Source organism: Lutra lutra, chromosome 3 (genome assembly GCF_902655055.1).
Source record: "Lutra lutra chromosome 3, mLutLut1.2, whole genome shotgun sequence".
NCBI classification, from domain to species: Eukaryota; Metazoa; Chordata; class Mammalia; order Carnivora; family Mustelidae; genus Lutra; species Lutra lutra.
In genome coordinates, this window is record NC_062280.1 from 96,003,846 (window position 1) to 96,029,476 (window position 25,631).

The 25,631-nt window shown below is 44.8% G+C and overlaps 1 pseudogene; it reads right to left on the bottom strand.

Annotated features, from left to right (window-relative positions):
• Positions 1 to 67: 67 nt before the first annotated feature.
• LOC125095583 (histo-blood group ABO system transferase 2-like) lies at positions 68 to 24,104 on the bottom strand (annotated as a pseudogene).
• Positions 24,105 to 25,631: the final 1,527 nt, after the last annotated feature.

A 25,631-nucleotide genomic window follows, 5' to 3' on the forward strand; every position in this document is an offset into this window, starting at 1 on the left:
GTCCCACAGGTCCTCCAGGGGACAGCCCAGAAGCCATGGGTACCACAGGTCCTCCTGGGACAGCCCCTCATGAGTCCTGGTTATCCTGGTGATTCTTGGGCATAGCCATGAATCTCAGCTTCTTCATGAAGGGGGAGGAGGGCAGCCCAGCAGCCATGGGTCCCACAGGTCCTCTGGGGATAACACCTTGGTGGGCTTGTGGTCTAGCAGGTATCTGTTCAAGTGGCTTTTGTTTAAGTGCTACACAACTGTGGTCCCATTGTGTAGGTTAACCCCCATCACCTGGTGACAGGCCAAGGCCAATCAGTGAACCTTCACAACCAAACCCCCCAAAAAAGTCCCCATGTAGTAAACATTGCCCTTGTCCCTAGGGATGTGGACCTGGGACTGTGGCTGGTGCTGGTAGCTGAGGTCTTCATGGGCCACCCAGTAGAAACTAGGGTGCAGGATGCCAAAGAAGGGAGACAGGATCTCCATGCCCACTTGATCGCAGAACTTTATGTCCACATCCACACACACCAGGTCATCCACCTCACAGAGGAAGGACTGTTCACAGAAGCGGCTGACCATCACCATGCACTCCATACACATATCCTGCCAGTGCAGGTGCTGGGGACCTCAAGGACCACCACCCTCCAGCTCTCTCCCAGGTGGGCACATGGGCCCGGCAGCCCACTGGTTGGTGATGACTAGTAGATGATCCTGTGTCCCACCATGATGGGCTTCTCTGTCCTCTACAGAAACAGCTCCAGGAAGACAACCTATCTACAGGAACAAGGGACAAGGTGGGAGAAGGGTGACGTCAGAGGATGGCAACAGGATCCCAGAGCTGGGGGCCATGGATGTGTACACCTTCTTCAAGGGGGAAGGCCCTGGACTGCTTTAAGCAATAGCCACTCTCCCAGCCTGTCCCAAGCAAGTCTGCTTGTGGGGCCACCCTAGCTTCTGCTCCCAGAAATGGGGGCCATTAGCACCCTATCATATGAAGGGGAGCCTGAGGCTTCAGAGGTGGAAAACAAACACCACGGTCAACATGCTGGAGCCAGGAACACTCCCAGGCAAACTCTGCAGGTGCCCTCACCTGGCCAACCCTCTGCAAGTCCTGTCCCCACCTGCCAGGAGTGGAGCACCTTTGGGCACAGCCCTATTTTCTATGGCCTACAGATGGGAATCAGCAGGGCTGGCCTCCTGCCCCACTTTGCTTTGAGTGAGCTATCATTAGCCCCCATAGAGCTGTCCCCACCCCCTATAGGGTCCTCCCTTGAAGGCTACTGGGCCTCTTGCTGACAAGGTCCATCAGTCAACCACTACTATTCCTAGGAGCAGTCACCCTCGACCTTCCCCAGATCAGGAATCAGGTCCAGCTCATGGGCAGGGAAGGGGAAAGAGGACCACTGGAAGAAGAGGGGGCTTGCTTAGGCCCCAACCATGAATCCAGGAGTGTAAGCTTCCAGGTCCAGGTCTCAACATCTCCCCGGGCCCAAGAAGTTGGAAGTCTTGTCTCTTTGAGGGGACTACCTATGGTGACAGCAGGTCCCCCACTGTCAGCAAGGGTGATGAGCCCCTCTGAGACTTTTTTTTTTTAGGTTTTATTTATTTACTTATTTGACAGAGAGAGAGACAGCTAGAGAGGGAATGTAAGCAGGGGGAGTGGGGTGAGGGAGAAGCATGCTCCCCACTGAGGAGGGAGCAGGACATGGCAGGGTTCGACCCCAGGTCCCTGGGATCATGACCTGAGCCGAAGCCAGATGCTTAATGACTGAACCACCCAGGCACCCTGAGACTGATTTCTTCACACAGACACTAAGGCTACTTCCCTCTGCCTGTACTACACCTAGCAGGTTAGTAAATCACTCACACAAGGAAGGTGGGCACTACATTTAAATAGGGGACAAGACCACACACCCAGCAGACATGAGTCAGGTCACCAGGGGCAAGTTCAGGTCCAACCAATGGGGGAACAAGCCAGACATGAAACAAATGATACAACCAGTTCTCTAATTACTCAAACTTATAGGACAAAATATCAATACACAAAAATCTCTCTTGTTTGTATACACTAGCAATGAATCATCCAAAAAGGAATTTAAGAAAATAATTCCATTTTAGGGAATATCAACATTGGCAAAATACTTAGGAATAGATGTAACCAAGGTGTTAAGTCTTATACACTGAAAATTACAAAACATTGCTGAAAGTAAGGGAAATGTAAATAAATCTGAGGATACTTCATGGTGATGAAAAGACATACTATTGATAAGCTGGCAACAGTACACAATGCAATGTGGAAACTCAATGCGTTCCCAAGAAATTTCACAAAGGCCTTTGGGAAGAAATGCACAAGCTAATCTTAACAGTCATATGGACTTTTAAGGGACCACAAGATAGCCAACACCATCTTGAAAAAGAAAATCAAAGGTGAAAGATCATACTTCCAAAGTTCAAATATTAATACAAAGCAACAGTAAATAAAACATTGTGATACAGTCATAAAAGTATGCATACACCCTGAAACAAATAATATATTATATGTTAATTAGTAATATATTATATGTTAAATTTTTTAAAAAAATTTAAATAAACAAAATAAATTTTTTTAAGTATGCATACAGATCAGTGGGATTTAACTGAGAGCCCAGAAATAAACCCCTTCATCTATGGTCCTCTGAATTTTGACAAGGGTGGTCAACATTACACTGGGGGGACAGAATGGTCTTTTCAACAAAGGGTGCTGGACAATTGGTTATCCATGTACAGAGGAATGGAACTGGACCCTTATGTCACACCATATATACATTAACTCAAAATAAGTTAAAGGCTTAAATGTAAGAGGTAAAATTATAAACTCTAAAAGAAACAAATGGGGATAAATCTTCATAACCTTGGATGTAGCGATGCTTTTAGATCTGACACCAACACATAAGGGAAAGAAAAAATAGATAAAATAATATTTCAAAATTAAAAATCTGTCCTGGGCGCCTGGTTGGCTCAGTTGGTTAACTGTCTGATTCTTCATTTTGGCTCAGATCATGACCTCAGGGTCATGAGATCGAGCCCCACCCCAGGCTCCACACTTATTTTGGGGCCTGCTTAAGATTCTCTTTCCTTTTCCCTCTGCCCCTGTCCACTCACACACTCTCTCTCACTCACTTTTAAAAAAGAAATGTAAAAAAAAAAAAATAATAAACATTTTTGTACATCAGAAGATACTATCCAGAAAGTGAAAAGACAGCCCTCAGAATGGAAGGAAATATCTGTACATTATTTATCTAATAAGAGTCTGTTGTCCAGAATATGTAAAGACCTTTTACAACTCCTCAACAAAAAGACAACCTCATTTTTTTTTATCTTTTTTTTTTAATTTTTTTATTTTTTCAGCATAACAGTATTCATTATTTTTGCACCACACCCAGTGCTCCATGCAATCCGTGCCCTCTACAATACCCACCACCTGGTGCCCCCAACCTCCCACCCCCCACCCCTTTGACAACCTCATTTTTAAAGTGGATGAAGGACTTGGTTAGACCTTCTTCAGAGAAATCATACAAATGGTGAATAGCATAATAAATAGATATTAAACACCATTAGACTTTATGGAAATGAAGATTTAAACCAGTTGGATGTCCTTTTACACAAGTAGAATCACTCTGATCAAGAAAAATAAAAATAAAAAAGTATGTTGAGAAACTGAAACCCTTAATCCTCACTTGTGAAAAATGGTGCAGTCTACGTATAAAATAGTTAGGCATTTACTCAAATAGGTCAAAGTAGAATTACCATATGGTTCAACAATTGTACTCCTAGATATATATCCCCAAAATTGAAAACACTGGTTCAAACAAACAAAAATGTACAGGAATATTCAAAGCAGCAGTGTTCACAATAGGCAAAACCCAGAAACTATGCAAATGTCCATCCATGGGGAAAAGGATGAACAAAATGAGGAAAAGGATAACAAACAAACAAAAGGATAAACAAATGAGATCCATAAATGGCAATCTTATTCTGCCCTATGAAGCAATAAAGTAAAATGGTTCATTTGTGGAAAAAAATATGGTGGATCCTCAAAATATTAAAAACAATTTCCTGCAGCCTATATGCCCCAAAAATTGAGAGTAGAAGTTCCCTTATTCAGAGCAGCATTTCTCACATCAGTCAAAAGGTGGAAGCCACCCAAGTGTCCACTGACAGATGAATGGATAAACAAAATGTGGTATACACATGATGGAACATGATTCAGCCTTAAAAATGAAGGGAGTTCTGACACAGGCTACAACACGGATTGAAGCTTGAAGTTACCACGCTGAGTGAAATCAGCCAGTCATGGAAGGACAGATACTGTATGATCCCACTTATATGAAGTGTCCAGACACACAACTTTGTATGTGGCTGCAGGAGCCAAGGGGAAAGGGCAAAGGGGAGTTGGTGTTTCAAGCATATGGTCTCCCTCGGGGAGAATGAAAAATTTCTGGAGAGTGGTGTACAACTGCGGGAACTCAGCTAAGGTCAGGGAATTGAATTACTGAAATGTTTTAAGGGGCAATGTTCTCATGTTAAGTCACCATGAAAAAGTGAATGAAGGACTGATACATGTCACAACATGGAAGGACACTGAAAATAGCCCTGGTGACATTAGCCATACAGAAATACCACTCAGGAAAAAAAGAAAGAAAAGAAAAGAAATACCACTCAGACTAGAGCTGTCTGTGCTCCTTAAATCCATCAAGGTTACACAAATAAGGGAAAGTCCTAGAAGTTCCAGAAGAAGAAAACTGGATCCAAATAGAGAAGACATTTCAGACTGTCGGGCAGGTGGTGACAGCTGAAGTGGGCCTGTGGTCTGGGTTCACATGTGGAAACCGTCATGATTTCCTCACTTGGGGTTACATGGTGGTTCCACAGGACAGTGTCCCAGTATGGGGTAAAATGCACCAAAGTAGCCCGTGTGAAGTGGCAAACATGGAAAAGAAATGACAGCTGGGGAGACTGAGTGTGGAGATAAAGTGTATTTGTGCTGCTGTGACAACTTACTGAAGACTTGAAATCACTGCAGAGTTAATGACATTTCCAAACATCCACATTAATGCCATGTCACAGAAGTAGAGAGGACATCAGACTTTGGGACAGAGGCCAAGCCCCCCTCCCCAGATCCAGTTCACCTACTATGGAGAGGCCACTCGCCCTTGGAGAAGGCCACATGTTAGCAAGAGACTGGTGGGAGGTTTAAATCGGGGGCCCCGAGTCTTGGGTGCAGTAGAAGCAGTGGGATTTGGAATTCTAATTCTCCACAATGCTCCAGCACAACTTGGTTAGAACTGTGAAAAAGCATGGAGGGAAGCCTCAGTAAAGTGGACTGGGGACGCCAGAAGGGGAGGCTGGAAGGGGGCACTGCCACTCAGTGCCCATTACAGACCCCACATTACAATTCCCCATGGGAAAGACTCATCCATTCCATGCCCCACAGGAAGCTTGAGGGTTCATCTCCTACAAGAAATCCACCATCCCTGCAGCTTGGCCATTGAGAATCCTCCATCACCCCAAACCCCTGCCTTTATCCAGTGGACGTTCCTTCCAAGCAACCCTCCCAACTGCTTCCTCCTTCTCCATGAAATAATGTTTCTCTCCTTTGTTTCTTGCACTTGTCTGTGATGTGCCCATAGCTTGCTCATCCCAGATTGCCATTCTCTGCTCTTCCCAAATAAACCCATTTTGGGGATCAAATAACTGGCCATTTGAGTTTAAGGTGAACAGAACTAATAAATTCAAGAAACTTGCAAGGAACAAAATCAATATACACAAATCAATTGCACTTCCACATGCTTGGCAGGAACCATCAGAAAGAGAACTACAGAGAACAATCTCATTTACTACTGTATCCAAAAGAACAAGATACCTACGAGTCCCCTGAACCAAGGAGGTGACAGACCTGTTCTCTGACAGCCATGAGACATTGATGACAGACAGGGAGGGAGACACATGGAGATGGGAAGACACTCTGTTCTCAGTGAAGAACCAACACTGGGAAAATACCACCTACAGAATCCACGCTGTCGTTCCCAAACCTCCAGACTCCGGACCAACCCTGAAAGTGGCTGTGGACACGGGAAGGACTCTCTAGGGCCGAGGCAGGGGGAGCACGAGCACCAAGGCGGGTGGCTGCTCCCTGACTGCAGACTGTCTGAGGAGGCCCAAGAACCGAATCTACATGGGCACAAACACAGATACGGGACCCTGAAAGTGCACCGGAGCCCAGAAAGGGGAGACCACACAGCCCCGCACATAGCACCGCAGGAGGCCATGTCACCACACACAAAACCACGGAAGCTCCAGTGTCTACACAGTGTGCCCTTCCTCCATGCGGTCCTGGACCACACACCCCCTTGCCACTCCTGGCTCAGGTGGCTTCTCCTCACCTTATTCTCCAACAGCCAGTCCTGAGGGGGCTAGATTGCCATCAGTGTGGATACAGCCCCACATCCTCAACAGCAGGTCCTGTGGGTGTGGAGGTGGACCACATCCTCCCCAGCTTGTCCAATCAGCATGGGAGTGGTCCCACGACCTCCAGAAGTCTACATAGTGGGTCCTGAGGCCAGGCTCCTGTCCCAGCTGTGCCTGCATAGGCCAGGCTCAGGGCAGGAGCTGGGGTCCTGCGCCTTCTGCAGGCGGTGGAGGCAGTGCAGGACCAGGGGAGCTCACCCTCCCATGGAAGCACCTGTTCTCTCCCAGGGTCCAGCTGAAGCCATTTCATTCTGGAAATTCAAGCTGCATGGAGCCCAATATTCCCCCAACTTCTCCAAAAATAGCTAAGGAACAATGAACTGGAAACAATTTGGAAGGAAAACAGTCCCTGACCCAAATGGTGGCACCTAATATGACCCTGGCCCTGACCCCAATCCAAGACCCTAACCCTAGCCCCCAACCTAAACAGTGTTCACAAGAACCAAAAGGTAGAAACTGCAAATATCCATCAATGATGAAAGCATAAACAAAATGTGGTAAAGCGTTTGAATTTGGGTTCAGGTTCAGGTTTCAGTCAGAGTTCTAGATCAGGGTTTGGGTTTAGGGTGAGGGTGAAGATTTAGACTGAGGAACAAGAGAACAGAGTTAGACTCTAGGGCTTTAGGTTTATGATTTAGGGTTTAAGACTCAGGGCTTATGGGATAAAGTTCAAGGGCAAACTTGGGGTGTTGGTTCATGACAGGATTTGGGTTCAGCATTAATGACTCAGAGTTCTGGTTTAGGGCTTGTGTTCATGGTTCAGGGCCCAGATCCAGGGTTCAGGTTCAGAGTCCAGGCTTCGGGTTCAATTTCAGGTTTGGGATTCAGGGTTCCAGTTTGGGCTTTAAGGTCAGGTTAGGTTTCTGTTAAAGTTAGGGGTTAAGGTTAGGTTCAGAGATGACACATTTTCTTCAGTTGCCATCATGGACACAAAATTTCTATCTGAAGTTTTTAAATCTGAAATGTATTTTGTCTGGGTGTCAGGAGCTGGTTTGGAATGTAGGATCCCAGTAACTCCCTACTGACAGCATTCTGGCCCTGGAGTCTCCCAGTCACCCAGAAGGGGTGGCAGAGAAGGGTGAGCTGGTGCCAAACTTGGGATGATTTCACAATGGTAGAGGTGTGAAACCAAATATAATGGAAATGTTCATGGAAAATGAAACAGGAGATAAGTAATCGGCTGACTCCTGATTCCTCCACAATAACAAAGACCAAGTTTCCAATAGAATCTAATAATGTTCCCTGAGAAGGCCTATTGTACTTATTACCAGTACTGAAAGAGGGTCCCCTCCCCTGCTTTATTTTTTTTTAAGATTTTATTTATTTATTTGTCAGAGAGAGAGGGAGAGAGAGCAAGCACAGGCAGACAGAATGGCAGGCAGAGGCAGAGGGAGAAGCAGGCTCCCTGATGAGCAAGGAGCCCGATGTGGGACTCGATCCCAGGACTCTGGGATCATGACCCGAGCCAAAGGCAGCTGCTTAACCAACTGAGCCACCCAGGCGTCCCATCCCCTGCTTTAAACTAAGAATCACAGCAGGATACTTCCTACTTTGTGTCAAAAATAAAATTTTATTATTTGGCTATTCCAGTGTACAATTTGTGGAAGCACTGCCAACATTTTCCTTTCTCAAATCCTCATCAACACACGGGTAAAATGCAGGCAATGTTGTAATGCACTGCACATTGGAATACCAGATACAAGGAGGGCTATGAAAAGTAATAAAAAGATATCAAATATGAAACTCAGAAAAAGCACCCGTTTTCTTTATGGGCACTTAATGAGGATCCTTGACCATAAGATCTAACGTCTCATCCTATGGAATTCACCTATAAAAATCACCAATAGCAATAGCCTGCTGACCACTGTAACCACCTCACCATTGACCTCTAGGCTTGTAATATACACTCCGACCGCCAGAGACACGCTTCTCAGCAGCAGAACAGGACTTGCCCACTCCCAGTGGACCAACTTTTATAGTGAAGCCAGAAAAATCGCACTCCTTGGAAATCCCAGCCATTAGGACAAAGTCACAGAGACCACACCTAGAACTCAATAAAGGACAGACATTTCATGAAGCAGATGCTGCAGATCACCACCTCTCCCACGAAGTAACCCTACAGTGGACTGCAGGTCTGTCCCCTGCCCAGGATTACACAGGACACTGCATTCTTCCAATACTCCAACCTCAGAACAAAACCGTGAACTGTCCTTGTTAGTTCTGTGTGAAGGCTCACAGTGAGCCCTGTGAAAGCCAGACATCTTCTTGAGAGCACTCAGCCTCTCACGCCTCTCCTAGCAGATGGAGGGTGCTGCTTTCTCCAACTTCCATACCAACTAGAGAACACTTGGAACAAGCCTTGCCTTGCTCCATGCAAAAGGCATATTCTTCATCTGCAAAATGATGGACGGTGAAACACCATGGATTCCCTGCACCTTCTTGAACCTAGATAAGTTGGAGATGCAGCTTGGCCAGAGCTATTATCCCAACCCCCTACACACAAACACACACACACACACACACACACACACACACACACACACACCCTTCCCTTGTGCACTCCAGACAGTAGTACATGTGTTCCATAACATTGCTGAGGGCTGAATTGAACTCATCCTGAAGCCGACACATGCTAGATCCTCCACGAACTCAGGAGAACCCTGAATGTGCTCGTGGTCTTGGCCTGAACAAGATGATCATCTGCGTGGAATATAACCCACAAGATATATCCAACAGGGAATGGGGACATACTGAGCCAAACAATACCTACATGGAATTCAACCACAGACAAACATCTCATGGGAAGCTCAAGGCCTACAGAGAAATGCAGGGGGATTCCTGAGGCCTATGTACTCTGTACTATGAAGTACGTAGTTTCCCATTGCTTTCAAGTGTGAGGTGCCAGGAGCAGAGCACACTTGATATTTCTTTTTGTTGCTTTCAGAGTATAATGACTTTTCTCACCTTCATCTCTGACCCAAGGACAGGGAACAAAGGCAACACAGATCTACACTTCAAAATGTCAACAGAAATATGCAAACTCAAGTTCTCACAGGAGCTAAAGGTTCAGGACCAGGGTGACAGAAGGGGGAGGAAGATAGAAAGGAACAAAAAGAACAGGGCATGTGTATATGAGCTGGCCCACTACTCTACCTGTCAAAAGCAAGCCAAGCCTGACAGGAGGGAGTCATACTTGTACCTGGTCCATCTGTTTGCTTTCCTTGAGCATAGCAGAGGATGTACTGAGCTGGGTGTGGGTGTCGGGGATGGGGCAAGGGGGAGATGGGCAGCTGGCCACCAATGCTATCTGCCAAGTACCTGTAGGACCAGCTCCTGGTCCTCAGCTAAGATGAAACAATAATTATGTTTAGTTACCTATTTCCTGGGACAGGTAATATGCTCAGTGCTTTGGTGACTATATCCTCTCCCATTTTATTTTTTAGAAACACCTGGGGCAGGTAAGAGTGATATACAAAAAGCTGTCCATAGTTAATGTATGCAACTTGACACTGAACATAACCCTAATATCTAGCTAAGATATGCTCGATTTAGAATATTGCTCATAAATTAGAGGATGGTTTCTAGGAGCTAAGGAATTCAGGGACCAACCTTCTTCTCTCTTATTCTCCCTTGAATCTGGTTAAGTTCAAACACTTTGGGTCCCATGCTATCTAGAGAGTGGCCACACGAGGGCAACAGTGAGTAAACATTGGTGCAAACCCCACTACAAAGCCAATTCTTCGTTCATCCTGTCAAATCTTGTTCATTCAAGGTTTACAGATCATTTTATAGCTTATGAAAAGTGTGACTTTGTTGAATTTTTTTAAAAACCAAACTAATTCTTTCAACCTGTAAAAAATAGAAGAGGCTGAGATTCAGGCCATGTCCAAGAATCACCAGGACATCCAGGACTCATGAGGGACTGGCCCCATTTCCATCAGGGTGTGCTGTCCTGAGGAGAGCTGTCAGAGCAGATTCCTACTTCTGTCCCCTCAAGGGAGACTGTGAGCCCAGCACTGCCCAAATGGGCATGTCCAGGGCCTCCAACTGCACCTGCACACAGGAGGCCTGCCTGGGGACACAAGGTCCTCTCTTTGTGGTCATTACATTTTGATAACCTTTGGGTTATCAAAATAGAAGATGTTTTCCAAAAATCTCAGAATCGGTGAGCAGATAAAGGCCCAGGGGCCTGGGAAAAGGCTATTACTATTGAATATATTCAGGTCTACTTAGGAAAGAAGAATGACTTCTATTCCACTTCTTTTCAGGAAAAATTTGTGTCAACTAGCAGCACTGAATCCACATAAAATAGTGCAGCTCAGAGGAAAACAAAAGGAGAACCAACAACCTCCAGAAGCAGAAAAAGGGCTATACCCAGGAACCAAGAAGGCATACCATGAAGGCACTGCTCATGCCAATTTGCATTTCTGCAGATCCTCTGGAGCTAGAATGCCCCTAATGCCCCTGGGGGTCGTGGGTGAGGCAGAGCACACAGCCTGATGCTGCACTGTTACAACCTGTGACAAGTCTCCTGGTCCCTTCCTCCATAAGACATCCCACCCCCACCCCATGACAACTCCAGCCTGCTTCTTGGAACTCCTATTCCCCTGTATGACTCCATCATTCACTTTTCCCATCACTGCCATAGTATATAGTATGTTTAACTATATACTATTCTGTCCTTTAAATGTTTTTTGTCATGTTTGCTGTGAAACTATACCTTGCATCATCTATCCTGATGTAGAATCACTTGTTGCATTGCATGACTTAACTGTGGACTCCAAGTACCCTCACAGTGTCATGGGCTAGTGTCCTGGGCAAGGTCCTCACTAAGCCAGCTCAGTTGTTACAGTGAAGGCCTGATCCAGGCACTGCTATTTTTGTGCAAATAAGACGGCATAGCCAAAACCTTGGTTTGGGCTCAGAATTGTTCATGGCCCCTCAGCCACATCAGATGGCCTGGGGGCACACTCTGAAGATACTTGCTGGTCCAGTGTTGCCCTGGGGAATTTCCATGAAACAGCCATTGTGTCCAATGGGGGAACTCAATAGGAGTAGGGAGGATGGGAGTCAGAACTCCTGAGGTAGGGTGCCTGGGTGGCTTAGTGGGTTAAAGCCGCTGCCTTCAGCTCAGGTCATGATCCCAGGTGGGATTGAGCCCTGTGTCAGGCTCTCTGCTCAGTGGGGACCCTGCTTCCTCCTCTCTCTCTGCCTGCCTCTCTGCCTACTTGTGATCTCTGTCTGTCAAATAAATAATAAATAAAATCTTTAAAAAAAGAAAAAAAATAACTCCTGAGGTCGACTCCATCTTGGAGACTGCCCAGAACTTCCTAGGAGCTCATTCCATAGTCTTGAATGAATAAATAAATCTAAAAACATTTCCTAAGTTTAGAAATTATAATCCCCCAGATTGTCTTTAGCTAGAGACACAATCACTCATTTATCTTTCCTGGACTCCCAGATTCTCATGGGACTCTTCTTGGGGCATATTCTGGGAACAAAGGTCATGTCAGTGCCACAGAAACCTCTGACACTGGTTTTAATGAGACTTTGTGATGTCAATGGAGTCCCAAGCCATATGCCATCTCAGAGTTTGTCTGCAAAGATATGGTTGGTGAGAAACTCACATGCTAACAGAGGGTAGAGGAAGATGGAAAAAGCTAGGGAAAGAGGGAGTCCTCACATCATATCTGGCCCCAGATGACATGGTGGGGTCCAGCAGGACAAGCCCCCTAAAAGCCCCCCAGTGCCTTCACAGAACTCTCCCCTAAGGTTTTAAGCTGAGCTTCATACATGGGTCATGAGCACTCTGGCTAGCTCAGAGAAGCATGACAAAGGACATAATAAAGCCACAGTCTTGACAGATGTATATTCATGGAGCAATGGATTTTTCCAAATATATTCTGAAATGGTAAAAAATTCACTGATAAAACATGGATTTTTTTATTAAAAAGAAAGCCATACTCATTCAATTAATAAATATTTATGGAGTATCTACTTAGTGTAAATGTACAGCTCTAGTTCTACTTGGGAGCTTGCAAAGAGCATGGAATATAATCAATGGATCAACAATAGGAAGGAATGCAGGCTAAGGGCTAAGAGAGCCATCCTATTCAGAGAGGCCCATTAAGGAAGCCCACTGAGAAGATGCTTTTCAGCCAAGACCAGAAAGACAGGGCCATCTAATCCACCTGGGAGAATTGTGACAGAGCAACTTGATTTTTAATTATTTTGACCATAAAACATAAATGTCATGAAATATTGTCTTATGTGTTGCTTTGGAACATTTGGTTCTTCTCCATAACTATTTGGGTTATATGCTAACCTTTACTCACTGTAAAATACTCTAAGAAAATGTCTTATTTAGTCATGGACATCTTGTATTAAAAGGCAAATAAGTTAACCCTAGCAAACCCCTAAACCTACCCCTACACCTACCCCTAACCCCTAAACCTAACCCCTGACCCTAACCCGTGACCCTAAACTCTGACCCTACACCTGACCCCAACCTTGACCTTAGGTTGGGCTTGGAGGCGTCTGTCCCCAGAGACCTGATGCCACAGCCCCAGGGACTCTGGACACCCAAGCAATTCCAGAGGACTCCACCTGCCACCCAGAAGGAAATTATGCCATTTGGAACTCCGTAAATGATTCAGAGCAGGAGAAATCTGCATGCCAACCTGAGGCCACCCCCCACATTCAGTGGCCCACTGGACACAAACCTGGAACCTGACATGCACCCTGACAAACACTCTCAACTCAGCCATCTGGGACTCTTGCCACACAGCTGGCAGATTGAACTTGCCATGATCCTAGGCCCTAACCCTAACCCTAGACTGACTTTTTAAAAGACCAGAGACCTGGCTCCAAATCCCCAGGGAATGAGGACACCTGAATGAAGCAGAGGGCTCATCCTACAACAAAGTCAGGAATCAAGGAATCATGCCTTTTAGAACTCCAGAAAGCATTTAGTGCAAGAGAAATCTGAATGAAATGTTGAACCAATCCCTGCTTATTTATACTTTCATACCATATTGAATGCAAAGCCTGAGCCTGATACTCTCCTTAACTCTAACCCTCAATTCAGATGTCTGTGAAGGTCTCCACACCTAAGCAGATCACACCTTCCATGCTCCTGGGACTACCCCTATCCTAGCTTAAGACATAGGTGAATACATCTTTCTACCAAAAAGGCATACAAATGACCAAGAGACACACAAAAAAAGTGTTCCACATCAAAAGCCATCAGGGAAATACAAATCAAAACCACAATGAGATACCACCTTACAACAGTTGACATGATAAAAATTATCAAAGCAGGGAACAACAAATGTTGGAGAGGATGCGGTGAAAGGGGAACACTCTTACACTGCTGGTGGGAATGCAAGCTTGTATAGCCACTCTGCCAAATGTTATCAAGTTTCTTTAAGAACATAAAAGTAGAGCTACCTCACAATCCAGCAATTGCACTACTAGGTATTTACCCCCAAAATACAGATTGAGTGAAAAGTAATGACACCTGCCCCCGAATATTCACTGCAGCAAAATCCATGCTAGCCCAACTATGGAAAGAGCCTAGATGTCCACGGACAGATGAATGGATAAAGAAGATGTGGTTCATACCTACAATGTAATATTATTCGGCCATCAGAGAGGATGAAGACTTACCATCAGGTTATTATGCTGAGCAAAATAAGTCTATCAGAGAAAGACAACTGGCACATGGGTTCACTCATATGTGAAACAGAAGAAACACCACAGAGGATCAGAGGGGAAGGGAGGGAAAACTGAATGGGAAGTCATCAAAGAGGGAGAAAAACCACAAGAGACTCTGCTTGACAGAAACAAACTGAGGGTTGCTAGAGGGGAGATGGATGGGTGATGGGGTAACCAGGTGATGGGCAATAAGGAGGGCACATAATGCAATGAGCACAGGGGGGTTATATACACCTAATCTATTATTGAACACTACATCTGAAACTAATGATGTACTCTAAGTTGGCTCATTGAATTTAAGTTAAACAAAAAGAACTCAAGCAAACACTCCTAAAAATTTGTATGGAACCACCAAAGATACTGAACAGCCAATACAATGTTGAGAAAGGAAAACAAAGCTGGAGGAGTCACAATTCCAGATTTCAAGTTATACTATAAAGCTGTAGTCATCCTAACAGTATGGTACTGGCACAAAAATACACACAGGGACCAGCGAACAGGATAGAAGCTCAAATATAAACCCTCAGTTGTGTGGCCAATTAGTCTTCTACAAAGCAGGCAAGAATATTGAAAAGTAAAAGGACAATCTCTACAACAAACAGTGTTGGAAAAACTGGACAGCTATACACATAAGAATGAAATTATTCTGCTTCCTTACACCATACATACAAATAAACTCAAAACAGTTTCAAGACCTCAATGGAAAACCTGAAACCATAAAAATCTTACAAGAGGGCACAGACAGTAACTTCTTGACATGGACTAAAGCAACATTTTTCTAGACTGTGTCCTAAGGCAAAGGAAATAAAAGCAAAAATAAACTACTAGGACAATATCAAATTACAAAGTTTCTGCATAGCAGAAGTGCTTTGAAAAAGTAGTAATATAAAGACAGCCTACTGAAAGGGAGAAGATACTTGCAAATATCCTCTGCAATAAAAGGATAGTGTCCAAAACATATAGAATGGATACAACTCAATACTCAAAAAACAAATAATTCAGTTAAAAAGTAGTCAAAAGACATGAACAGACATTTCTCCAAAGAAGAAATGCAGATGGCCAACAGACCCATGAAAAGATGTTCAGCATCACCCAACATCAGGAAAATGCAAAGCAAAAGTATAACGAGATATTACCACATACTGTGAGAATGGCTCCCATGAATAGCACAAGGAACAACAGGTGTTGGGAGGATGTGGAAAAGGGGAACCCTCGTGCACTGTTGGTGGAAAAGCAACCCGGTGCAGCCACTCTGGAAAACAGTATGGAGGGTCCTCAAGATGTTAAAAATAGAGCTACCCTAGGATCTAGCAACCACACCACTGAGTATTCACCCAAAGCATATGAAAACAATAACTCAAAAGGATACATGCACCCCTATGTTTCTTGCAGCATTATTTACAAGATCACAATATGGAAGCAACCCAAGCATCTGTTGATAAAGTGATAAATGAGATGAGAGATATGCACACACATATACACACACACACAGTGGAATATTACTCAGCAATAAAAAAAATGAAATCTTGGCATTTGCAGCCACACGGATGGATCTAAAGAGGATTATCCTAAGTGAAATCAGTCAGTCAGAGAAAGACAATACCATATGATGTCACTTTAATGTAGAACTGAAGAAACGAACATACATGAATAAAGGAGAAAAAGGAGACAAACCAAAATACAGATTCTTAACAATAGAGAAAAAACTCATGGTTACCAAAGGGGAGGTGGATGGAAGGATGAGTGAAACAGATGAAGGGGACTAAGAGTACACTTTTCTTGATGAGCACTGAGTAATATATACAATTACTGACTCATGCTATTGTACACCTGAAACTAATATAACACCGTACGCTAACTCAACTGGAATTAAAATAAATAATAAAAAAGATTTTTCTTTCAGTAACCTTTCTGAAAAAGCTTCGGTACACAATGTTCATATGCCCTACTTGGGAGTATTTCCTTGACAATATTTATTCACTCTAAACCTCGAATTCAAATTTCACTTAATTCTTATATTTTACCTGTTAATCCTAGCCCACAGGAGCCATGGTCCCTTTCTGTCCAGAATCAGCACCTATGCATTCAAGAGAGTGTAAGTAGAGATAGGTGCCACTTCATAATCCAGAAAGCAATTATTGTTTCTGTTTTAACATGAGATGCCCACAGAGTGTGGGACAGGTTTCAGAGCAGTCTTGTTCTGTGTCCTAGATCACTAATCGTTGGTTGTTACCTGGATCCATTTGGCTGATAGGTTCCCGGTGGATAAGCTTGCTTCCAAGCACATCCATGGAACACACAAAGGTGGGTGGGCTCAGTGCAGGGTAGGAAGAGGGTCAAGTACAGACAAGGGTATGATCCCTCCCTGATCCAGGAACTGTCATGGGTGCAGTTATGGGAGACAGAAGCAACGGGAAACCACCAAGCTCACCAGCTGAATGCGGGAGGCACAGGTCAAGGGATCTCATGATGTGGAATGTGGAGGCTGCTCTGAGTTACCTCTGGGAAGGAGAGGGATGAAGGAATGAGAAATAGAAACTGCCTGCACCTGGCCCATGCCAGCTGCCCATGGCTCCTGGCACACATCAGTCTACACAGCTGACACAGCCAGGGCTCAGGAGGGCTGGCTCGGGTCCCTCAACCCTCATTGGGACAAATGGCCCCAGGGCTCAGGGACATGTTGATGGAGGTGGGAGGGAAGGCTGGCCCTCCGAGGTCATCCCCTCTTTGAGCAGACAGCCCTGCAGGACTACTGAAAAACCCACTAACAGGTTTGAAAGACATGGCATGGATGAACTAAGGCATGGAGAAATAGAAAACAATATTGGTTTTTAAGGTCAGGGCTGTCAGCTCAGGAACTGGGGACAGTTTCCCTGAGGAGGACTGAGAGGAGGGCACGCCAGGCTAAAAAGGAAGATATGGCTCTCCTGATTGGGGACCTGTAGCCCCCTTCCAGGGCAGTGCATCACCCTCACCTCACAGGGGATCCGTGGAAGTGTTCCATCAGGGGACTGACAGAGCTGTCTCTTGAGAAGGCTACCCTGGCATTGGATTGCACAGGACCCCAGGGAGGAGGGCCAGATGATGGAAGGCAATAACCCAGGGGCCATAGGGAAGAGCAGAGGCTCATGACCATGAAGATGATGAAAAGTAGGAGGCAGCAGCATGAGCTGGCTGGCACAAAAGTGCCACAGGCACTGAGCCCACAGCTACAGTGACTCAGTGTCTTCTGTGCCAGGCATGGTTCACTTCAGTGAGCTCCAGAATAGTCCTGACCACAACCCTAGGAAGTGTGCACCGCCACTGCCCTCCTCTCCCCATGTGGCCACTAGTAATCACAGTTACCAGATCCTGATCGATTTTCATGGAAACCAAGAAGTGGCTCCCAGCACACACTGCCCCTCTGGTCGTGGTCCAGTGTGACCCTTATGTCTGGCCAAAAACTGCTGTCTATATGTCTCCACACAACTCAACAGGAGGCTTTCCCTGAATTCCACAGGTTCTGATGAGACAAATTCATAGGCCCCATTGCCCAACCCACCACCAACACCCAAGGGTCACTCAGGATCTCAGCTATTGTCATGAAGCACACCATGCCCCATTTCTGTCACTTCCTACAGAAAGTTGAATTCTGATCCAGCAATTTACCATACATCCTGGTTGCTAGACCATGCCATGAACCCACATGGCACCTTTCTGTTAGAGAAGGCCACCCCTGCACCTCCTACAAAATGTTTCTAAGGAAGTACAAGTCCATCAAGGCTACAGTGTGAACAGTGGTACACAGCATTCATGGTAATTCTAACAACGGTTGAACAAGGGTTGACCTCACCCCCTGCTCCAGTCCCACAAAACGTTGCTCCCACTCCACAGAACATGTGGTCTTTCCTCAGAAAAAATACCCAGGAAGCTAACCATTAAACTAAATGCTCCCTTCACCCTCTGTTTCAAATCTTGTCCAACCACAATAGTATGACAGTAGAAATCAGTCACAAGAAGAAAACAGGACAGTCAGAATTATGTGAAGATTTAACAACATGCCACTAAACAACCAATGGTCAAAAAAGAAGTCAAAAGAAATGTTAAAAGTACCTTGAGAATAATGAAAAAGAGAACATACAAAAACTTAGGGGATGCAGCAAAAGTAGTTCCAAGGGGGAATTTCATGGAAATTCCAGTCTTTGTCAAGCCGTCTGAAAGCTCTCTAATAACCAACCTAATTTTATATGGGAAAGAAGTGGGAAGGAAAAAAAAAAAAAAGAGCAAAGCCCCATAACAGTACAAATAAGGAAATAACAAAAAGGAATATGGAAATAAATCCAATGGAGACAAAAAAAATCAATGAAAATATGAGCTGCCTTTTTTTGAAAGATAAACAAAACTGACAAACTTTTAGCTAGACTCACCAAGAAAGAAAGAGGACTCAAACACATTGGGAAAGAAAGATAACTGATTCCTGTCTCACATTAAGATCCTAGAGGAGAACACAGGCAGCAACCTCTCGGACCTTGGACACTGCAATTTCTTGTAAGACATGTCTCTAAAGCCCAGGGAAACAAGAGCAAAATGAACTGTTGGGACTTCATCAAAATAAAAAGCTTCTGCACAGCAAAGGAAACAATTAACAAAACTAAAAGGCAACCTACAGAATAGAAGAAGATATTTCCAAATGGCATGAGAGATAAAGGTCTGGTATCCAAATCTACAAAGAACTTCTCAAACTCAACACCTAAGAAACAAAGAATCCACTCAAGAAATGGGCAGAAGACAGGAAGAAACACTTCTCCAAAGAAGATACACAAATGGCCAACAGACCATGAAAAAAATGCCCCACATCACTTGCCATTGGGGAATTCAAAACCACAATGAGATACCACTTTCCAGCAGTTAGAATGGCTAAAATGAAAAAGAGAGGAAGCAACAAGTGTTGGCAAGGATGTGGAGAAAGAGGAGCCTCTAACACTGTTGGTGGGAATGGAAACTGGTGTAGCCACTCTTGAAAACAGCATGGAAGTTCCTCAAAAAGTTAAATAAAAAAAGAGCTGCCCTATGATCCAGCAATTGCACTAATGGGTATTTATCCCAAAGATACAGATGCAGTGAAAATAAGGGGCACGTCCTCCCCAATGTTCATAGCAGCAATGTCCACAATAGCCAAACTGTGGAAGGAGCTGAGCTGTCCTTCAACAGAGGAATGGATAAAGAAGATGTGATACAGGGTGCCTGGGTGGCTTAGTGGGTTAAAGCCTCTCCCTTTGGCTCAGGTCATGATCCCAGTGTCATGGGATCGAGCCCCACATCGGGCTCTCTGATCATCAGGGAGCTTGCTTCCACCACCCGCCCCCCCCCACCTGCCTCTCTGACTACTTGTGATCTCTGTCTGTCAAATAAGTAAATAAAGTCTTAAAAGAAGAAGGAGGAGGAGGAGGAGAAAGAGAAGAAGAAGAAGATCTGATACATACATACCATAGAATAGTACTCAGTCATCAGAAGGGATGAATACCCACCATTTGCATTGACATGGATGGAACTGGAGGGGCTTATACAAAGTGAAATCAGTCAAGCAGAGAACGACAATTATCATATGGTTTCACTCATGTGTGGAACACAAGGAATAGTGTGGAGGATCACAGGGGAAGGGAGAGAAAGCTGAATACGAAGAAATCAGGGAGGGAGACAAACCATGAGAGACTCGTAATCATAGGAAACAAACTAGAGAAGAGGTACATTGCGGGGCGAGATAGTTGGGTGATAGGTATTAACGAGGGGACATGTGGTGATGAGCCCTGGGTGTTGCGTGCAACTAATGAATCATTGACGATTACATCAAAAACTACACCATGGCTAATTGAATTTAAATTTTAAAATGTGAAAAACTTTAAAAAAAAAGAAAGATGAGCTATTACAATGAATACCACAAAAATACAAAAACATTTAGAATACAAATGTAAACTAGGTAAAAATAAATAAATAAATAACCTCACTGATAGAAAGAAAGCAAACAAGTGATTAAGTGACCTGGAGTCACCACACTCCAATGTCAAGTTAGATTACAGAGCCGTTGTCATAAAAAATTACGGTACTGGCATAAAAAGAGACACACAGATCAATGGAACATGATAGAAAGCTCAGAAACTGATACTCATAGTACTTTTGGCAAAGTTTATTCATTAGTATATTAAAGGTATATTTAAACTTAGCTCTGATAGAATTATTAACTCTGAATGGGAAGTAATAATATTTATGTCCTATTCCAACCATTGCTTCCAATAATTGTATTTCTTTAAACATGTTGTTTTATATAAATACATATGATAAAATAAGGATGACTTAGAATCTGCCTTTTTAAGAGAAATTAAATTCACTTGAATAAACGGAAAAGGAAACATAGATATTCATCATCACAACTGAGAACATCACAAAAGAAGACAATCAGACACAATCTGGTATCTGATGGAAGAATAGAATACTACTTAAGTAGTTCTCCCCAAATGTTCAACCTGTTGAAAGCTACAGAGCCAGCTATTCATTTATAAAAACATAGATGTCAGAGAAAAGTCTTACCAAAGAGTATGAAGATGTCACCAAGGAAATCCACACCACATATATTCTGACAGGAAAAATATTTTCCCAACAAATAAACTGTAAGAAAGAAAGAGAAGGAAAGAAGGAAAGGAAAGGAAAGGAAAGGAAAGGGAAGGGAAGGGAAGGAAGGAAGGAAGGAAGATAGAAAGAAAGAAAGAAAGAAAGAAAGAAAGAAAGAAAGAAAGAGAAAGAAAGAAAGAAAGAAAGGAAGGAGAAAGAAGAAAGGAAACCTCAGAAACTAACCCACACATGTATGGTCTTAACTTATGACACAGCAGCAGAAAATATGCAATGAGAAAAGGACAGTCTACTCAGTGAACAGTACTGGGAAAACTGGACACTAAATGCAGAAGAATGTGACTGGATCACTTTCTTACACCACACATAAAAATTATGAATGGATGAATGATTTGAACATAAAAAGTGAATCCATAAACCTCCAAGAAGAAAACACAGGTAGTAAGTTTCTTGCAATTGGTTTTGGTAAAGAGTCTTTTACATCAGATACCAAAAGCAGAGGCAACAAAAGCAAAAATAAACAAGTGGAATGACATCAAACTGAAATTTCTGCATGACCAAAGAAACCATCAAACCCTTGAAAGGCAACCTACCCAATGAGAAAAACGTCTGCAAATCCTATGTGTGAGAAGAGGCTAATATCCAAAATACACAAAATACTCCTTCAAATCCGAATAAAAACTGGGGAGAATGTGTGAATAGGTACTTTCCAAAGATGATGTACAGGTGACCAACACACACAGAGAAAATTGTTCAACATCACTAACTGTCATCAGGGAAACAGAAGTCAAAACCACAATCAGCTATCACCTCACAACTGTTGGAAAGGCAATGGTCCCAGAGACAGACACCAGGTGTGGTCAGGGGTGTGTACACAAGGGGACCCTGTGCACTGATGGTGGGAATGGAAATTGGTGCAGCCACTGTGACAAATGCTGTGGAGGTTCCAGGAAAAAATTAATAAAACTATCACATGACCCAGTAATTGCTCTACTGAGTATTTCTTTGGAGAACACAAAAACACTCCCTCAAAAAGAGACATGCACTCCCATGTTCATGGCAGCATTATTCACAATAACCAGACATAGAAACATCAACCTTGGGAGCATTATGTTAAGTAACTCAGATACAGAAAGACAAACACCAGAGGCTCTCAGGGACATTCCACATGGAATCCAAAAAGTACTGAACACATGCATACCCAGAACAGATTTGTGGTTTCCAGATTCAGGGAAGGGGGGAAAGTAGAGAAGGAGGTCAAAGGTGCCATGTTTGAGTGATAAAATCCACAAGTCATGGAATGTTCTGTGCAGCATGGAGACTAAAGCTAACCTTGTAGGATGGGGTACAGACTCCCCCATATTTGAAAGTACAGTGTTCCTAGGAAACCTTTCATTGCAGAAATGGTGTAAACTGAAAAATGAATTACCATTCATTTCTACAGAAAAATGAGTGAGCATGGTCAGACACAAAGACTTCCTTGTCTTTGGCCCTTCTTAGGCCTCAAACAACATCCTTACAGATGCCCAAAATAAGGAGATAAAGCACAGCAGATGCTCACAGAAACAATTCAAAGAGCCAGTGGCTGGACACAGATAGCAGTGCCCAGAAAGGAGCTGGTTGGGGTACATGCTGCCTCTGTAGTGGTTCCCCACAAAACAAATGCTGAACACAATGCCCAATTTTTTACTTTTTTCATGTGAGGAAAATGCTCTTTAGGATTCTTCCTGCTACTGGAACTGGGTAATAACATAGATCTTTCCACAAAGCCAAGTGTCTTACCATGAAGTTTGATAAAAGTGGGGGAGACTTGTACTTGAAAGTTGCTAAGGGGGTAGAAGTTCAAAGTTCTCTCGGACACAAACATCAGCAGACCCACAGTGAAAGGCACCTTCCTCAGCAGGTAGAACATGAACTACCTCTGATCCCCAGAAACATCCTCTTTTGCCTCACACAGGACAACCAACAAGGGCTGGGAGTTACCTCAATTTCTCTTTTCTCCCATTCCCAATACCAAACCCATTGCCAAATCCTATGAACTCCATCTTCAATAGGTACCCAGGTAAGGACTAACCCCTCCTTCCAAGGCAGCCTGTCTGGTCCACACTGGAGGCTATCTCTTGCCTGAGTTCCTGGAAAAGCTTCATCATTGACCTTCCTTGCCCATCCTTAAAACTGTGACATCTATTCTTTTAAAGATTTTTATTTATTTATTTGACAGAGAGAGATCACAAGCAGGCAGAGAGGCAGGCAGAGAGAGAGGAGGAAGCAGGTTCTCCGCTGAGCAGAGAGCCCCATGCGGGGCTCGATCCCAGGACCCTGAGATCATGACCTGAGCCGAAGGCAGCGGCTTAACCCGCTGAGCCACCCAGGCGCCCAAAACTGTGACATCTATTCTTAACACTGTAGCCAGGTAGGCCAAGTGAAACAGAGTCCCATGGGGTCACAGCCTGCAATGGCTTTCTGTCATCCTACTGTCACCTCCCTGAGGTCATGTCCTAAGCTGTCTCCTGTGGCCACAGGGCCTTCTTGCTCCTCCTGGACATACCTGGTATGCTCTTGCCCAAGGGCCTTTGCATATGCTTTCCCTTCCATTTAGAAGGCTCTTGATGAGATATCACTCACCTTCTTTAAAACTTGACTCAAGAATCACCTTCCTAGTGAAGTCCCACCTGGCCCCTACATGAACAGCAAGCACCACTGCCACCTCCCCTTCAGGACCCAGCCCTGTCTCCTGATTTGTATTCCCAGAGCAGTTATCACAGTTACCAGTCCATCTCAGCAAGGGAGAAATGGAGGCCTACACGGATATTACACCATTGACTCCCTCTGATTTCCTAGTCCAGAGCCCTGGGGGAAAGGGTAACCAGAGCTCTTGCACGCCAGGGTAACAGGTACAGGGGGTCCACCTACTGCACCCTGAATACCATCAGGAAAATGAGGCATAGGAGGAATCCACTTGCACATGAAACCTGAAACAAGACACCTTCCTTGATTACAGGTGAGCACACATACTTCCTCCCCTTGCCTGATGTGCTCATCTGAGAAAGCTGAGCAGAGAAGCATCCCAGGGTCCAAATCTCCCTCTGGTCAAGGTCCTGGGAAACAGACATCTCTCCTCCCTGCACTAGCCACCTGTGACTGACATCCAGCATCCTCCTGTGCTGGGCAGAATGGTGCACCTGTCCCACAAACAAGGTTTGCTGCACACTTTTCAGGAAGGAACCTGCAGCAGCAGCAGCAGCAACAGCAGCAGGCTGCAGAGGTTCGGTCTCAGTCTTGCACATCGGGCCCCATGTGCAACTAGAGATTCAAGGAGAATGGGGTGCTGCGTGGCCTTGAAACCTAATGGCAGGAGCTGAGATTTCAGTTTCAAATGAAAACTGGCCTCTTCCACACAGCACAGGAAAGTGGAGGATTCTCAGGGGTGTGGCTCTAGAAGAAATGCTTCTGCTGGCTAAATTCACAGACACCAGGCAGAGGAACCCAGTGGTGCCTCGTCTGAGGAAGCAAGGGGCACACTGGGCAAGAATCCATAACACTACCTGTGGGCTGCTTCCCACCAAGCCCCCTGATGAGACAAGGGCTGGGGAACCAAACAGGAAGCAAGTTACCTATCACATCTGCATCAGGAGGGCTGGCCAGGGAGCAGAGCCCTGTCCCTGGAACAAGCTGGCCTGTGCATCAAGAGTGAAGGCCCACCACCTCGGCCTCACAGTCTCCCAGCTCTCTGATCTGACTGCCCTGCCAGGCTCACACCTGCTGACACAGTGACTCCTAAGACCCAGAGATTGCTTTCCACCCCAGCTCACTGCTGCTCACAGAGAAGCAAACTCCAGGCTCAGAAACATGTTCAGCGTTAGCTCTGGAATTCCCTGGATTTGTCTACACTGGCCCACCCAGGTGTTCCTTCCAGATCATTCCTCCAGTGCCCTTGGTTTTCAAGCCACCTTCAGCTGCCCTTCAAAACGCAGAACAGGTCCATTTAGGCAGACCAGCCAAGCGACTCTGTGTACGGGAAACTTGGACCACATCCTCCCTGAACACCAGTGCTTCCAAGTCCAACCCTCACTCACTGAGCACAGAGCACCATGTCAGCATGAACACTGCTCTTTCAAATCTCTTGTCTCCCATTCCTTCAACTCAGAAACCAAGCTCCAGTCACCACTCCATTTTCCCTTCAGAGAAGTAAGGAAAAAGATAGAATAAAATGCTACGTGGGCACAGCACACTTCTATCCAAATAGAATTCCATGTTCCTTCTCATACGGGCAGCCCGACATCACCCATATTAATAAGAGGCACCATGAGTGCAGTCATCCTATATATATGTGCCCTTATGGTTTTCCTTTTGATATTTGCATCTCGAAGTCAATGTCTAGATGGCCTTCTTAAAATAACAAGAATAATAATGGCACGGTCATGTAAAGGTCTGGGTCTTCAAAACCAGAAAACATGGTTCTGGTTCAGATAAAGATGAAGATAGACCCTCTCCCCATGAAGCAAAGCCCACACCCTCAGGGATCCTGACGCGCCTCACGGATGATGAGCTCCTTTGCTCCATGGAGTTGTTGGAGTGCAAAGGATGCAGGGACCCTCCAGGGTTCATTCTGTTTTCCTCATCGATTCCCCAGTTCTAGTCCCAAGGGACTCAATGGGTCAGGTTTCAGAGCCCAGGATGGCCACCAAGTGAGCAGCACACCCACCCCGCTGCCAAGGAAGGCTAACAGGGGCTTGTGTTCCACTGGGAACACAATGAGCTACTCCCTGGGCTCCTAAACAACCTACACTCCTCCTCCATTTCTCCCCTCACAA